The sequence below is a fragment of the Lepidochelys kempii genome, chromosome 1, assembly GCF_965140285.1.
Source record: "Lepidochelys kempii isolate rLepKem1 chromosome 1, rLepKem1.hap1, whole genome shotgun sequence".
NCBI lineage: Eukaryota > Metazoa > Chordata > Testudines > Cheloniidae > Lepidochelys > Lepidochelys kempii.
Window position 1 is genome coordinate 313,380,302 of NC_136380.1, and position 18,623 is coordinate 313,398,924.

Consider the following 18,623-nt stretch of genomic DNA (forward strand, 5'->3'; position numbering starts at 1 on the left):
ATACTGAAATTTAAGAGCACTTCACTCATTGTTTATAGTGAACATGCATCAAAACTATTGCAATAAAATCCAACCACCCCTGCAGCCAGTCTCATGCACAAATGGCAGTTAGTTCACCCTTACTTCTGCACAAGGCAGGTGAAAGATATTTTTTCACCAGATGTCTGTGAACTTACATATTTTATTTTTATGTTGGCTGGGGGTGGGAAGGTGGGGATGGAATTGTACTGATCACCTTTGCTCTGATTCTGCTTTCACAGAATTTAAAATGCCGTTCGTTGACAGTATAGTCCCCAAACATCTTCATAACACAGAGTCACATTTTTCTGTGCCTCCTCTCTTTCCCCCCAGTTTCTGAAATAAGGTTAATCAATTGGCAGTCTTGGCTAGGGTCACTAACTGGCTAAATCCACAAAGGGACCTAGGTGTTGCAATGCCTAACTTTTAGTTGCTCTGCCACCTAGTGGAATCCTCAGTCATGAGTTATTTCAGAGTAGCAGCCGTGTTAGTCTGTATCCGCAAAAAGAAAAGGAGGACTTGTGACACCTTAGAGACTAACAAATTTATCTGAGCATAAGCTTTTGTGAGCTACAACTCACTTCATCGGATGCATTCAGTGGAAAATACAGTGGGGAGATTATATACACAGAGAACATGAAACAATGGGTGTTATCATACACACTGTAATGAGAGTGATCAGGTAAGGTGAGCTATTACTAGCAGGAGAGCGGGGGTGGAGAGGGGACCTTTTGTAGCGATAATCAAGGTGGGCCATTTTCATCAGTTGACAAGAATGTCAGAGGAACAGTAAGGTGGGGGGGAATAAACATGGGGAAATAGTTTTATTTTGTGAAATGACCCATCCACTCCCAGTCTTTATTCGAGCCTAAGTTAATTGTATCCAGTTTGCAAATTAATTCCAATTCAGCAGCCTCTCGTTGGAGTCTTTTTTTGAAGTTTTTTTGTTGAAGAATTGCCACTTTTAGGTCTGTAATCGAGTGACCAAAGAGATTGAAGTGTTCTCCAACTGGTTTTTGAATGTTATAATTCTTGATGTCTGATTTGTGTCCATTTATTCTTTTACGTAGAGACTGTCCAGTCTGGCCAATGTACATGGCAGAGGGGCATTGCTGGCACATGATGGCATATATCACATTGGTAGATGTGCAGGTGAACGAGCCTCTGATATTGTGGCTGATGTGATTAGGCCTTATGATGGTGTCCCCTGAATAGATATGTGGACACAGTTGGCAACAGGCTTTGTTGCAAGGATAGGTTCCTGGGTTAGTGGTTCTGTTGTGTTGTGTGTGGTTGCTGGTGAGTATTTGCTTCAGGTTGGGGGGCTGTCTGTAAGCAAGGACTGGCCTGTCTCCCAAGATCTGTGAGAGTGATGGGTCATCCTTCAGGATAGGTTGTAGATCCTTGATGATGCGTTGGAGAGGTTTTAGTTGGGGGCTGAAGGTGATGGCTAGTGGCGTTCTGTTATTTTCTTTGTTGGGCCTGTCCTGTAGTAGGTAACTTCTGGGTACTCTTCTGGTTCTGTCAATCTGTTTCTTCACTTCAGAAGGTGGGTACTGTAGTTGTAAGAATGCTTGATAGAGATCTTGTAAGTGTTTGTCTGAGGGGTTAGAGCAAATGCGGTTTTATCATAGAGCGTGGCTGTAGACAAAGGATCGCGTGGTGTGGTCTGGATGAAAGCTGGAGGCATGTAGGTAGGCATAGCGGTCAATAGGTTTCCGGTATAGGGTGGTGTTTATGTGACCATCGCTTATTAGCACTGTTGTGTCCAGGAAGTGGATCTCTTGTGTAGACTGGTCCAGGCTGAGGTTGATGTTGGGATGGAAATTGTTGAAATCATGGTGGAATTCCTCAAGGGCTTCTTTTCCATGGGTCCAGATGATGAAGATGTCATCAATGTAGTGCTAGTTGAGTGGGGCATTAGGGGACGAGAGCTGAGGAAGCGTTGTTCTAAGTCAGCCATAAAAATGTTGGCATACTGTGGGGCCATGCGGGTACCCATAGCAGTGCCGCTGATTTGAAGGTAATACATTGTCCCCAAATGTGAAATAGTTATGCGTGAGGACAAAGTCCAGCTACCAGGTTTGCCTTGACATTATCAGGGATACTGTTCCTGATAGCTTGTAGTCCATCTTTGTGTGGAATGTTGGTGTAGAGTCGTGAGTTAGGCACCCCGGCTCCCATACAATGCATGGGAAGAGTTAGGTGCCTAAGAAAGGGATTATCAGAAGCCAGAAAGATAAGCAGGGAGCTGTCCTAAGATAGCCAGTAGGAAACACAGCAGTAGCCAGTTACCTGTCTCTGCTCACGATTCACAGGCATGAACCTCCCCACTGGAGATAGGTGCTGAAGCTAGGTCACTTACTTATGGAAAAACCAGAGAGAAATACCTACCTCATTATAGCCCAGTAGTTATGGCACTCGGCTGGGATGTGGTAGGACTCTTTTTGATTCTCCTCTCTCTGCCACATTTGGAGGAGGGACTTGAAGTTGCATCTCCCATATCCCAGAATGATTTTCCTGACCACCAGGCTATTGGATTTTCTGGAAAGGATTTCTCAATCTCTGAGATGTTCCGCTTTGAGAAAAGGAACTTGAAAACAGGACTCCCACATCCCAGGTTTGTGCTATAACCACCTTCCTATTGGATATGCTGGAACAGTGGTCCTCATCCAGGGGTACGTGTACCCCAGGGGGTACGCAGAGGTCTTCCAGGAGACACATCAACTCATCTAGATATTTCCCTAGTTTTACAACAGGCTACATAAAAAGCACTAGCAAAGTCAGTACAAACTAAAATTTCATACAGCCAATGACATTTATACTGCTCTGTATACTATACACTTTTGAAATGAAATGTACATACAATATGTATATTCCAACTGATTTATTTTATAATTGTATGGAAAAAATGAGAAAGTAAGCAATTTTTCAGTAATAAGGTACTTTGACACATTTGTATTTTTATGTCTGATTTTGTAAGCAAGTAGTTTTAAGTGTGGTGAAACTTGGGGGTACGTACGACAAATCAGACGCCTGAAAGGGGTACAATAGTCTGGAAAGGTTGAGAGCCACTGTCCTGGAACACACACAGCCAGCCAGCCAGCCAGCCCCAAAATCTCCTGAACGTCTCATCCCCTGGAAACGTAGGCACCTACAGAATTTAAGCACCTAGAGAGTTAGGCAGCAGCTGAGTTAGGCAGCAGCTTAGCAGGGGTTTTAAGGATATCAGTGCCACCCAAATGTTGAACTGAAGTGTCTAAGTGGCAGTTACATGACTAAGCCCTTCTGAGGATATAGTTCTAAGGGCTCAGGCTTGTAATCATTGGTCACACTAAAGTATATGTGAGTTTTCCCAAAGTAAGGACTTCAGCTAAGGGCCCCGAATTTAATCTTATTTTCACAAACATTTCTACTTTAGGTTTGTGGAAAAATTTATGGACCAATTATGCTCTATTTTAGCAAGAATGAAAGATGACATCATGTTCAAAATTGGATAGTTTAAAGTAGCATTAGCAGAGTCAGGATGAAACACGCCAGCCGAATCACCTGAATTCCAGCATGCTGATGTGGAACATTGATTCCTGATGGGTCGATGTCCCTTGGGCCACTAACCCCTACTTGTGGACTCCCCAGCCTACGAGGGATACATCCATGTTCATAGTTCTTATCGGGAGCGAGAAACTGAATAGAACTGTCCTCCCACAAGCCAAAGTCCAGGACCCTTTGGGGAAGCAAAACTAGCAAGTTGAGGCTGTCTGCCCAGGGCATACACAGCCCATAACCATGTTTGCAGGAATCTGAAGTGGAGCCTCACTAACAGGGCCATGAAAGTGCTTGTGCCCACATAACCCAAAAGGGCCATTTGCTCTATTAGTCCGCTTATGGCTAGAAAGAGGTTGTCTGGCAAGTATTCCTTGGCTAACATTGCATCCAGATGCACCTCAATTAACTCTATAGTTGAGTGAGTTCCAGGATAGACTTGTCCAGGTTCACCCGAGACCCAGTCTCTCAGAAAAGCCTAGGAGCATGGCTGTTGCCCCCGTGCCTTCTGGCAAGATCATCCTTTTAGGAGCCAATCCTCCGAGTTGGGGTCAATTACTGCATCCTGCCAGTGACAGTGCATTGTCACCACCAAGAGCATGTTGGTGAATACCCTTAGCACAGTGGAGTGGCCGAAGGGGAGAACCTGACACTGGTAAGTACTTCTAGCTAGTGACAAGCATCAGGAATCTCCTGTGTGCTGGATGGATGTCTATGTGGAAATAGGTGCCCTTGAGATTGGGCTTGGTTCCAGACCATGAGCAGTGAGGAGGAAGTGAAATGGTGGTGATCTGGTAGTCCCCTTTATACTTTGGAGTGGAGCAGAACGAAAGCAGGGGCACATGTGTGGACTGAGCAGACACTACAAGGAAGAATTCTCTGGTCCTGGGGTGCATGTGCAAGCTGAAGAGCACCACACATAGGGCCAAGCGCTTGAAGAAGCACTATTATTTCTGAAATGGCAATTTTCCTTTCGGCCATTTCTGAACTTGCAGCTATGGTAATCGGTGAACACAGAAGAGGGGTAATTGTGAGTTTTTAGAGTTTGACACACTAGTTTAAAGGTTTGCACCCTGGTGCAAGGAATGGTATCCTTGAGGTTTGTAAGGCAGAGTCACAGAAGTCAGCATTATAAAACCTGTTTTATTCCTCTGATAATCTTATCTTTACAAAAAAGTCCAACTACTAGCAAATCAAAGTAGCTGTAGTATTCTAACAGTCAAATTGACAATATTGCCACTCATTAGCTGAGTTGTAACTAACAAGGAGAAGCACCCTTTTCAAATTCACCCAGCTATGCAGGCTTCTAGGGCAGAGTTTGGAAGACTTTGGGCCTGCAACTATAACTGCTAGTGAAGAGGCCTCTGTATTTCCCACATTTCAAACTAATTTATTAATTAAACTTTAACATAATTATAAAAGTTAATAACCTTAAGAAATTAGCATAGATTGAGTCATGCTGAAGTGAAACTCTCTAGTGCATAATCATCCTGATCATGTTCTACTACCCATAGAGGTTATAGAATTACAACCAAATCCTTGCTTCAGGATGATTTCACTTTTCATCATGTCATGTAACATTTGATTAAGGCAGTAATAGAAGAACTCAGAGAGAAATCTCCTCACTAACTGAAATAGGAAGCTTCAAGGACTTTCTGCAGCATATAATTTTTATTTCATGTTAAGATGATCAGGCTTGCCTAAATCTCTGGTGCCCAGTCTTCAGGTCCAGTCAAGCTATGCTCAGTACAGTTCCTAAGCTGGAGGGTTGGCAAAGATGTCTGGATACCAAGTTTATGAGCCCCTAGTCATGGGGTACAACAAGGGATGATTTCTCCCATGAAATAAATTAGAGCAGATTCGAAGATATCCTAACTTACCTTCAGTTACAACAGACCCCATGTAGCTACTTCAACAAGTACGACTGCCAGAGCAAAGCAACATTCTGGCCACATCACTGGAAAGTGCTGTGAAGAGGGTGGCAGCAGCATCAGGCCACCTATACTAATTCTCCCCACTTAGGACACTAGGCATAGAATCCTAGGTCTCTTACACTAGGGGAGTTCTCTTATCTTAGAGGAATCCTCAATGGGCCCCAGACGCCAGCTTTCAGACTCCTTTCTGACACCAGATAAATAATAATCAGATTCAGTGTAAACCTAGATCTGACTGCTGGACTCTTGGGGGGGGATTTTCAAAAGCCCTTAAGTCACTTAGGAGCTTTTGAAAATGTTACCTGTGTTTCCTGGGTGAGCCAGGTTGTTTGGTTAAGTTCTCTTCATTTGGTCTCACTTGAGATCACACCTGGTAACAAGGTTAGCTAAAGCTGGGTGAATAACTGATTTTTCAGTTTGCTGGCAGTCCCAAAAAAGGGAAACAAATAATTCAGTTCAATCTGAACTGATTCTAACATTTTTTCAGAATTTTTAGTTAATTGAAAAAAGTCAGTTTCAGGTTGAAAAAAAATGTCACTCTCTCCAGTTGAAGGTGTTTCACTTTATATAAATAATTTAATATACATTGGATCAGGGACTTGAACTTGGGTGTCCCACATCAGTGCCCTAACCAGCAGGCTAGATAGTCATTCTCACTCTCTCACTTGCTCTCTCTGCGCCAGTGACTATTCAGGTATTTAACACAAAGTGGAAGAGCTTCAACAAGAGAAATTCAAGGAGACCCATCCTGGACTACCCTATGCCCAATGGTTAGGACACTTACCTGGGAGAGGAAAACCTGAGTTCAAATCCTGCCCCAGTGTGGGGATTCAACTGGCTCTCCTGCATCCCAGATCACAATCACAGGACTAAGAGTTATGAGGGGGTGAACTACCTCCTCCTCTCTGTGTTGAGTGTAGTGCCTAAGGGTATGTATATACAGCAAAGAAAACCACATGGCTGGGGTGACCGGGCTTGCAGGGCTTGGTCTGTAGGGCTGTTTCATTACTATGTAGACTTCCAGGCTTGGGCTGGAGCCCAAGCTCTGGAGTCCTCTCATCCCGCAGAGCCCTAGAGTCCAGAAGTCTACACAGCAATGAAACAGCCCTGCAAGCCCGAGTCGGCTGGCATGGGGCAAACACAGGTTTTTCTTTGCTGTGTAGCTACATCCTAAGGTCCCTTGCAAATCTAGCCTCCCACAAAAAAATTTGGCCAAAACTATTTGATGAACCTGTGTCAAAGTCATGACTAGTTTTGGGTCAACCGAAACTGCATGAATAAATTATTTTTCTGAAAAATTTTGCCCAGGTACAGGTCTGACCCATTTCTATCTTGCTGTCTTACCCAATATTGTTTTGATTACTAGCATGAAACTCAGTTAACTGCTAGGAAATACTGAACTCCACTAGAGAAGTTAAAATTAAACAATGTCTAATAATATAGGCAATGTCTATTAATCATACATTTCTTCTAGTTCCCTCTGTAATTGTTGCTCTAGAGAATTAAGTCTACCTGATTTCTCTGTCATTCACTTTAAGATTGAGAAGCTGCTATTTTCCTCTTCAGAAGGAAATCTGAGAAGACGTGTCAAGTTTATTTCACTGTTGGTGACCTCCTTAAAGGATGGCTTTTCATTTTTGTTGAACTGGTCACTTGTCAGTTAATCAGTAAGATTTTTACATAAAATGACCTATAGATGAAGGCTAAGATCCATATCCCTATTTTAATTCATAAGTGAGGGTTATTTTTAGACCATGAAAAAGGCCCACTCTGCTACATAAAGAGATATAGATACTGAAAATGTGCATTTCACTTGTGATCACCCTCCTGACTTGAGCAAGTGTTGCCTTCCCAAATGGGGATATGATAGATGGGGGATATGACAAAGGCCTATACAATCATGACTGGTGTGGAGAAAGTAAATAAGGAAGTCTTATTTACTGCTTCTCATAACACAAGAACTAGGATTCACCAAATGAAATTAAAACTGGGCTAGATGGATCATTGGTCTGACCCAGTATGGCTGTTCTTATGTTAGGACTTAGACAAATATATGAAAAGAGAAACATACTGCATAATCCCTGCTTGCTTGATTCATGGAATCAGAGTTGATTGTTTGAGAAGATTCTTCCAACTTAATCTATCTCTCAGGCATTCTGCTAACAATAAGTTTGGTCCTGAAACATCTTGAGGACCCTCACCTAAGCATGCAGGGTGCTCAACATCTGTAAAGCACTTAGCACCTAAAAGAACTGTACCCAGCCTGAATAAGACACTTCTTAAATTTGCCTAAGAAAAAGATGTCATTCCGGATGCACTTCTTTGGTGCTCAGAACTCTTCTCTCCATATGAGGTGGGGATTAATATTCATTGCTCTTCAAAAATGCGGGGCTTTAGTCCTTCTGGTGATCACATAGGGACAATGAATTTTAACCTGGCTGCATCCCCAGTGATGACTAATGGTTGCATTTCAGGTTTTGCATGCACATTGGAAACAATAAGGACTGTCCTATATCACCTCTCCTTTATGCATCAAGTATTAAACAGCTGCTGAGAGAGTTTGATGCTGTTCCTCTATGGCATGAAATATCATGTGGAATATTAGGTAAATTAGATTAGATTAGATTAGAATTGATAGATAATTCTGCATATAATCAATGCTGCTTTTCATATCCATCCTTAAGAGTTAATAAAATGTTTTATGCTATGCCACTCTATCACAACCTATCATTCTAGTCATCTAGGTTCATTAGGTATCTAAGAATCACGGTGTCTCCAAACTATGTCCACTGTAAAAGCTTAAAACCACACGTTATATAAAAGCAGCAAGAGGGATTCAGACCACTGAACAATATTATACCCAGCTGGATTAATTCCATTACAGTAATTAGCATGTCAGAACTGAATTTATTTGGAGTCACCCCCTGCTACGTTTCCCAATAAGGTTTTAAGAGATCTAATCCTTGTCCAGTTTACCACAGAAGGACAGAAAAACTGGACATCAGGTTTCTGTGATACAAGCTAATAATTATAATAATACCACCTTGCTCTTATATAGTGAAAAGGAAAGGCTGATACAGAATTGCCTGTCTCAAGCACTCAAAAATCTAAAGTTAGAACCCTTCCCCCCCCCCAAAAAATGAGATTTAAAATAATAAATTTGGGGTCCTTTTTATTTGCCCTCTGGTTTTTGTGCTTTCCGTTTACACACCAGTCATACTTTCCAACATTTCTCTGCAACCATAATGGCTAGAAACTTAAAAAAAAACCAAAAAAGCAAAAACACCCCTAAAGTTAAGTTTCTTATGTAATCAACAGATTCCAGAGCTGGGGCTATAAAAGAACACAGATCACCACAAGACTGGTGATAACATCACAAGTGTTAGTATCACTGCTAATAGGCTTTCCTCTTCTGCTGCTTCGCCATCCTGCGGTCCTCAGGTTTCCCTTTGCTTGTCCAATATCCAGGGTACTGATTGATTCAGCTGATGTTTGGCACAAGCCAGCAAGAACAATATGGATGATCCTTTTCCCTGTTACCTTGTGCTCTCCCATCTGCCTATTGTACCCACCTGTGGTCTCTCATTTTATACTTAGATTATAAGCTTTTCAGTGTCTAACATAATAGGGCTGTGGGCAGTAGGAACCAATGAACTACAACTTAATAACAGCAATACGAATAATTTGTTTTCGAAAATATAGACTCTTGGTGTCTTGAGCTGCCACAGCAAACCTTTATTTCTGTAGTAGTAACTCTTTGGAGTTGGATTTTCAAAAGTGCCTAAGTGAGTTGGGAGCACAGCGATTTTCAGTGGAACTTGTACTCCTAAATCACCTACATGGTTTTGAAAATCCCATCACAGAGTCCAGTCGTATGAAATGCTAAGTATCCTCTTCTCACACTAATTTTACTGGGAGCTAAGATTACTCAGCACCTCCAGAAGGCACCTGGCATCCTGCAGAACTGGGCCCCAAACATCATGTGGATTAATTCTTCCATTGTGCTAGGTTTTCTTCTTTAAAAATCAGTGTATGAACTGTGTTGATTTAAAACCATGATTTCCTCAATATTTCTTTTTTTCAGTGGTGTCTTTTTCACATTAGAGCCTGATTTCAGACCCAGCCTCAACTTGTTCATGTTCACTTGTGTGTATGTATATGTCTGTTGATGCACTTTCCCAGAACTAACATCTGTGTATGTAGAAAGTAAACTCCAGTATTAACTGATTTCAGAGTAGCGGCTGTGTTAGTCTGTATCCGCAAAAAAGAAAAGGAGGACTTGTGGCACCTTAGAGACTAACAAATTTATTTGAGCATAAGCTTTCGTGAGCTACAGCTCACTTCATCGGATGTATATAGTGGAAAATACAGTGGGGAGATTTTATATACACAGAGAACATGAAACAATGACTTTTACAATGTAGACTGTAACAAGAGTGATCAGGTAAGGTGAGCAATTACCAACAGGAGAGTGGGTGGGGGACGACGACGGGGGACAGACCTTTTGTAGTGATAATCAAGGTGGGCCATTTCCAGCAGTTGACAAGAAGGTGTGAGTAACAGCGGGGGGGGAGGGGAAATAAGCATGGGGAAATAGTTTTACTTTGTGTAATGACCCATCCACTCCCAGTTTTTATTCAAACCTAAGTTAATTGTATCCAGTTTGCAAATTAATTCCAATTCAGCAGTCTCTCATTGGAGTCTGTTTTTGAAGTTTTTTTGTTGAAGAATTGCCACTTTTAGGTCTGTAATCGAGTGACCAAAGAGATTGAAGTGTTCTCCAACTGGTTTTTGAATGTTATAATTCTTGACGTCTGATTTGTGTCCATTTATTCTTTTACGTAGAGACTGTCCAGTCTGGTCGATGTACATGGCAGAGGAGTATTGTTGGCACATGATGGCATATATCACATTCATAGATGAGTAGGTGAATGAGCCTCTGGTAATGTGGCTGATGTGATTAGGCTCTATGTTGGTGTCTCCCAAATAGATATGTGGACACTGTTGGCAATGGGATTTGTTGCAAGGATAGGTTCCTGGGTTAGTGCTTTTGTTGTGTGGTGTGTGGTTGCTGGTGATCATTTGCTTCAGGTTGGGGGGCTGTCTGTAAGCAAGGACTGGCCCGTTTCCCAAGATCTGTGAGAGTGATGGGTCGTCCTTCAGGATAGGTTGTAGATCCTTAATGAATCCAATGAATCTTCCTACAGTATGTATTAACAATTTGATGCATGAGAAAATGAAACTTGACTTGGATTTTCAAAGTTTCTGAGTTTTAAGCCAAGAGTATATTTTCATGCCTAATAAAAACACAAATATTGGAAAACAATTTGCAAATGAAACATCATGTTTTGAGTATACTTGAGGAGAGCAATGGAGGGTGAAGATTTATCTGAGAAAAGTTTTGATATGAAGTGTGATCTGCATATTAACACTGAATGAATTTCAAGATTCAGGTCAATCTAATAGTAACTGGAAGTAACTGGAGTGGCATATGAATTATGCAAACAGCTCATGCTATGGTTATGGCTCACTTGTTCGTTCAAAATCCTTTCTGAAATTTCTGTCTTCATTCATTAAAATTTGTCTTCTGTAGATGAATATTTACTTTATTTTTTCTAAAAATACTTTATATAATTACTTTTTAAAAAAATTAATTCCATGATAGCAGCTGCAATTATATGTGGGTTTGAATATTCATGTCCATTCTTGCCTTCAGTCGCTCACCATTTTAACGTTTCAGGATGAAATTTTCCATGTTTGTTTTTTTTTAACAAAGGATGATCTTTTGTGCATTTGCTGACAAAATTAATTAAATAAATACCTCAGACAAAAAATAATTTACCATATTACAAAATCTAAGTCAATAAAGATATGCTGGCCAACTATAACTAAGAAATTAGTTCAAGTATAAAAAGAATAAAGAAATGTTACAAGATTCTACAATTGGTTATCTAAGGTTGTATTATAAAAAAACTGTCATACGGTATTGCACTGTACTAGTAGCCAATTACTCTTTCCTTATGAACTGGCTCAGCTTGCTCTGCTGGCAGAGTCAATGCTCCTCCCATTCCCTGTTCCTTCTGACCTATTCCTATTCCACCCGTGAAGGAGGCAAAGTCGCTGTTCTTTGGAGGCTGATCTCCACCCATGCCATGACCCCTGGGGCCATTAGCCTATGCAGGAGAGTAAGGAATATCCTTGCATTCCTGAACTCCCATGCGTGAGCATGCAGGTCACGTCACGACCTTACCCTTAATGATTGTGTAATTAAACACTGTATTGTAAGGTTTGCAAAATGGATTGAGTTAAGGTGCAGCCATAGTTTTGGCATTTCCTGAGTGCTTAACCATGTAAATGTAACATTCTTGAAATGTAGTTTTCTGCACTGAATATGTGAACACTTAAATTAAGGTGGTTAGCAAAGAACAGTTCAGGTGGTCCACATAATAACAACACACTAACTATAAAGCTAAAGGAAGACTGAACATTATTCTATTCTTCAACCTGATAATTAAAGAAGTTATGTGAAAATTGGGAATTATGACCTTTACCTTTAGGGTGACAGCTACATAATTCTAGCTTTATTTTTGCAGAGGAACAGCAATGAAAGAGGACAATCTGATCTATACTATGTGTGTATGTTTTACCATTGCCCAAAAGAAATATCCATTGCATCCACCTCCTGCTTTTCCTATACGTATGGCAGGAGGTTCACAGATTAATCACTTTCTAAAAAATGTTTCAAAATGTCCTCAGAAATGTGTATGATCTGGCAAGGTTGTGATTGCCTCCTCCTGACTTCAATGGGAGTTTAGCTCCTTGCAAGAAGCACTAAGTATGTCACAGGATTGTGCCCTTCAAATTCCTCTGTTTATTTTGTATAATGAAGTGCTGTTGTAGCCATGTTCGTCCCAGGGAGACAAGGTGGGTGAGGTAATGTCTTTTATTGGACCAACTTCTGTCTCACCAATAGAAGTTGTTACAATAAAAGATATTACCTCACCCATCTTGTCTCTCTATTTTGTATAATACCAGCCAACAAAGGGGATATATATTGTATAACTTGGAGTTGTATTATTTCCCTCCCAACTTTATGTGTAGGACAGGGATCGGCAACCTTTGGCACGTGGCACGACAGGTTAAGCCCAGTGGCTGGCCGGGCCGGTTTGTTTATCTGCCGCATCCACAGGTTCAGCGGATCACAGCTCCCACTGGCTGCGGTTTGCCACTCTAGGCCAATGGGGGCTGTGAGAAGTGGCAGCCAGCACATCCCTCGATCCGCGCCGCTTCTCGCCAAAGGTTGCTGATCCCTAGTATAGGAATTGAGGATTGCGAAGGGGACAGTGACCACAGAGCCCAGCCACCACCCGCTTTCACCCTTTCAGATAGCCACTGAGGGTATGTCTACACTGGGATGGGAGCAAGCCTTCCAGCCCAGATAGACAGACTCACACTTCAGGGTTTGAGCTAGTGTGCAAAAAAAAAAAAAAAATAGCAATGTGGATATTCCAGCTTAGGCTGGAGCTTGGGCTTTTCAGCCTAAGCGGTCAAGTGGGGTTGAGAGCCCAAGTTTCTTCTTAAAAGGCTAGAGCTTTTCATGTCATCATGAGACACGTTCCAGAACCCTCCAAAATCCATCACTAGTCAAAAAATTCACAAGAATTGGCAATACTGCCATAGTTTTGGCCTGCAGATAAAACAAGGCTCTTAGGATTTCCCAGCTTTCTCAAACTCTGCATTTTCCGATGACATTGCAAAATGCTGTAAAAATATAGCTGTTCAAGGTTCCCTATCAAACCAAATTAACTACTAAACTTCCACTATATATGAAAAGCAATTGATTTTTCTTTCAATATAGCTTGTTTTGTTTGACTGGTAGGTGTCCCAAGAACCAAATACAATAATAAGAAGAAGAACAACAAATACCCACTCATGCATTCCAGAAAAGGTTGAACAATTCATTAAAGTGGATTCATATGCCAAGCTGACACATCCATCAAATTTCCTCATTCCCATTACAAGTGTAAAGGTGCTATCCCCGTTACGATCACATTCTGCTATGTGATATTCTGGGTTTAAAATATAACTTGTGGAAGTTCATCTAAGCAGAAACTAATGTCATATCAATTACATCAATACACTGTGCTCTGGAGATTATGATGACCCTGCTGTCATGAAAGTGTCACAGAATATTACATGGATGAATCCTTCAGGGGAATAAAATCTTCTTTGCAATATAAATATAAGTAAACAAAGAGGCGTCAAAAATAAACACTTTTAAGACTGATTACCTGCATTCAAAAGCCGAATAATTATCTCCAGGTAACAGAAAGTTATATTCTTCCCTGTTCATCAAAGCTTTCTGGGTGCTTTGAAGGTATTCTTCACATAATTCATTATGTTTAATCAATTTTAACAAACCCATATCTATAGGACTCAGTGTGACAATATACTAATAGCAGTTACACCAGGATATCCCACTGAGGTCAATATGGTTGCATGGGAGTAATAGAGAGGAGAAAGTGACCCAACATCTAAACAGTCTGGACATAACAGAACAGGGATACTCTCAAGTCAAACCAAAAAATAATCTACATAGATGGTAAAATACCCATCATCCCTGGATATTGAAAATTGCTACATTCTTGCAAAACTGGGCCTGATTCTGTCAGCCTTCCCAGCAGGAAGAGCCATCTGAAATCAGTGTGAGCTCTACATCGGAGAGCTTGCAAGATCAGGCTCTAACTTTCTGCCTTTTTCCCCCCTAATGTTGCTTTCAGTATATTTATGTACTATTTACCAACAAGAATACTGGCAATTTTTATGAAAGTAACTAAAATACCACCTTTTATGCTTGTGGGTCACAGGAACACATCTCTGCAGATTATTTCCTTAGTATTTTATAGACTGTATTTTGTCTGAATGTGAAATGTACTTCCCCACACTGCAGCCACCATCACAAGTGACCTTCTCTCAGATAAGAGGCTAGCAAAATCCCTTGGAGATATGTGCCATCCCCTTTTTTCCCCTTTTCCACCCATTTCCTTATTAAAATATTTAAGGACTTTTTAAGGCAGAGTGCGTTCCTTATGACCAACCCCAGCATTTGTTTCTAAGCTTTCTAGAATCAAGAGCTTTAATACATAAAATTATTTAAATAATTAAAAATAAATTTAATAATATAAAAATAAATTTATTTTGCATTTACTGGCATGGGCACTTTGTTACATTTAAATTCTTGTAGTTCAGACTATAATATTTCACATGTACATATCTCAGCCACAACAGAAGGTCCATGAAGGTGTCTGAGATGTGTTAGGTTTCAGAGAGGTAGCCGTGTTAGTCTGTTTCAGCAAAAAGAACGAGGAGTACTTGTGGCATCTTAGAGACAAACAAATTTATTTGAGCATAAGCTTTTGTGGGTTAAAACCAACTTCATCAGATGCCTGAAGTGGAAAATACAGTAGGAATGGGTGTTGCCATACCCACTATAATGAGACTGATCAGTTAAGGTGAGCTATTATCAGCAGAAGAAAAAAAAACTTTTTGTAGAGATAATCAGGATGGCCCACTTCCAACAGTTGACAAGAAGGTGTGAGTAACAGCGGGGGGGGGGAGCAAATGGGGAAATGGTTTTACTTTGTGTAATGACCCATCCACTCCCAGTCTTTATTCAAGCCTAATTTAATGGTGTCCAGTTTGAATATTAATTCCAATACAGCAGTTTCTCGTTGGAGTCTGTTTTTGAAGTTTTTTAGTTGTAGTATTGAGACTTTTAGATCTGTAATTGAGTGCCCAGCGAGACTGAAGTGTTCTCTGACTGGTTTTTGAACGTTATAATTCTTGACGTCTGATTTGTGTCCATTTATTCTTTTGCGTAGAGACTGTCCGGTTTGGCCAATGTACATGGCAGAGGGGCAATGCTGGCACATGATGGCATATATCACATTGGTAGATGTGCAGGTCTTTTACAGTCTCTACGTAAAAGAATAAATGGACACAAATCAGACGTCAAGAATTATAACATTCAAAAACCAGTTGGAGAACACTTCAATCTCCCTGGGCACTTGAGTACAGACCTAAAAGTCGCAATCTTACAACAAAAAAACTTCAAAAACAGACTCCAATGAAAAACTGCTGAATTGGAATTAATTTTCAAACTGGACACCATTAAATTAGGCTTGAATAAAGACTGGGAGTGGATGGGTCATTACACAAAGTAAACTATTTCCACATGCTTATTTTTCCCCCTACTGTAACTCATACCTTCTTGTCAACTGTTGGAAATGGGCCATCCTGATTATCACTACAAAAGTTTTTTTTCTCCAGCTGGTAATAGCTCACCTTAACTGATCACTCTTCTTATAGTGGGTATGGGAACACCCATTTTTTCATGATCTCTGTGTGTGTGTATATATATATATACACACACACACATATATATATATATATATATATATATATATATATATATATCTTCTACTGTATTTTCCACTGCATGCATCCGATGAAGTGGGTTTTAGTCCACGAAAGCTTATGCTCAAATAAATTTGTTAGTCTCTAAGGTGCCACAAGTACTCCTCGTTCTTTTTGAAATATGTTACTGGCCAAAGTGAGAGCTCAGCATCCTACATGCATGTAGGGCAGATCCAGGTACTTTCTACAGAGTCTCTGGAGCTTTTCCAGCGACTGAGACTCATAGAATCATAGAACATTAGGGTTGGAAGAGACTTCAGGAGGTCATCTAGCCCAACCCCCTGCTCAAAGCAGAACCAACCCCAACTAAATCATCCCAGCGAGGGCTTGGTCAAGGCAGGTCTTAAAAACCTCTAAGGGTGGAGATTCTACCACCTCCCTAAGTAGCCCATTCCAGTGTTTCACTACCCTCCTAGTGAAATAGTTTTTCCTAATATCCAACCTACACCTCCCCCACTGCAACTTGTGACCATTGCTCCTTGTTCTGTCATCTGCCACCACTGAGAACAGCCTAGCTCCATCCTCCTTGGAACCCCCCTTCAGATAGTTGAAGACTGCAATCAATCCCCCCTCACTCTTCTCTTCTGCACACTAAATAACCCCAGTTCTCTCAGCCTTTCTTCAGAAGTCATGTGCCCCAGCCCCTAATAATTTTTGTTGCCCTCTACTGGACTCTCTCCAATTTGTCCACATCCCTTGTGTAGTGGGGCCCCCAAAACTGGATGCAATACTCCAGATGTAGCCTCACCAGTGCCAAATAGAGGGGAATAATCACTTCCCTCAATCTGCCGGCAATGCTCCTACTAATGCAGCCCAATATTCCGTTAGCCTTCTTGGCAACAAGGGCACACTGTTGACTCATATCCAGTTTCTCATCCTCTGTAATCCCCAGGTCCTTTTCTGCAGAACTGCTGCTTAGCCAGTCAGTCCCCAGCCTGTAGCAGTGCATGAGATTCTTCCATCCTAAGTGCAGGACTCTGCACTTGTCCTTGTTGAACCTCATCCGATTTCTTTTGGTCCAATCCTCCAATTTGTCTAGGTCCCTCTGGACCCTATCCCTACCCTCCAGCGTATCTACCTCTCTCCACAGCTTACTGTCATTCGCGAACTTGCTGAGGGTGAAATCCATCCCATCCTCCAGATCATTAATGAAGTTGTTGAACAAAACTGACCCCAGGACTGACCCTGGGGTACTCCATTTGATACCGGCTGCCAACTAGACATGGAGCCATTGATCACCACCCATTGAGCCCGACAATCTAGCCAGCTTTCTATCCACCTTATAGTCCATTCATCCAGCCCATACTTCTTTAGCTTGCTGGCACAAATACTGCGGGAGACCGTATCAAAAGCTTTGCTAAAGTCAAGGTATACCACGTCCACTGCTTTCCCCATATCTTCTCCAGACCAATGGCTGTAGCTGCTTAAGGCCCTTATTCAGCTTCCCCTACTATCACCACCACAACAGTTAAATGATGGAAAGATTCATATAAGTCTTCTGGTCCTGGCCCACACAGCCTTGTGTCCACTTTTCCCTGCACAGTACCCTCAGAACCACATCAATTCCACTTCCTAGGGAACCTCTACACTTAGAGAAGAGGCTGAATTTGGTCCTCAAATTCTCCTGCACACTATTTGTCTGACCTCAGTATGAGTTCCACAGACCAAAGGGCTGAAAAGCGCAGTTTACCTTTAATAGAGTATGTGGACTAAACCAATATAAGGGATTAATTAACACAATTATTTCTTAGGGTTTGAAAAACTGACCTCATCTGCATTTTTTTCCACTTCTGATAAATCACTAATGTAAAAAAAAGATAAAATGTTCTCATGTCCATCATGATACTTATAAAACACGCCACATTTCATCTCCTTGTATTTACAGCAACAGTTACAGCAGACCAGAGAAATCACAACAGGTATTAATCATATACATCAATCTTTAGGGTAAGAGTGGTTTGAAATAAACTGTACAGCTTATGTTTTTATGCTAAACTTCTACACCAACCAAATGAAAATGGATCACTTTCTTTATGCCTTAGCAACTTAGATTCAAAAGAATATTTATTGGAAACATCATGGCAAACCTTTCAATATCCTGCATACTTTGTCATCATAACACTCCCCATTTGTGAGTTACCTATTTTGCTCAAGGTTTTCTTTACAATCATTAAAGAATCATTCAAACCCACTTGAATGAGACAAGGATTCCCTGTACAAGGAAATTTCAGAGGACGAAAAAAGAAAAATCTTTTAGGAAAGAATAAATATATTGCAAACTATGGACAATGTTCATATCAACCAAATGGTCTGGTTTATTACCTGAAGCAAAAACAGCTTCCACTTGGAAGCTAAATTGAAAATGACCTTGTGCTGTTTTATAAAAGGCTGGCAGCTGAGGTCATTGGAGTATATTGTGATAGACAGTGCTACTCTGTGTATGGTTAGGAGGCATGTCTGTTATGTGGATTACAGCCAAATGTGGGTGTGCGGGGGGAATCCAGTGAAGAACACCATATCAATTCATTTAAAAATAATGACAGATGTAATTACAACAATTATGACTTTCATGAAAGAACATACATTGTCAGTAACTTTGTTTTGCCATGAAGTAATTCTGTTCTTTTAAATTTAATACCTATAAATTAGGTA

General features: G+C 40.9%; 1 protein-coding gene across 4 annotated transcripts in view; it reads right to left on the reverse strand.

The window, feature by feature from the left end:
- The window catches only part of GRM8 (glutamate metabotropic receptor 8), a 455,209-nt gene that overhangs the window by 148,916 nt on the left and 287,670 nt on the right, over positions 1-18,623 (reverse strand). The window lies entirely within an intron of this gene.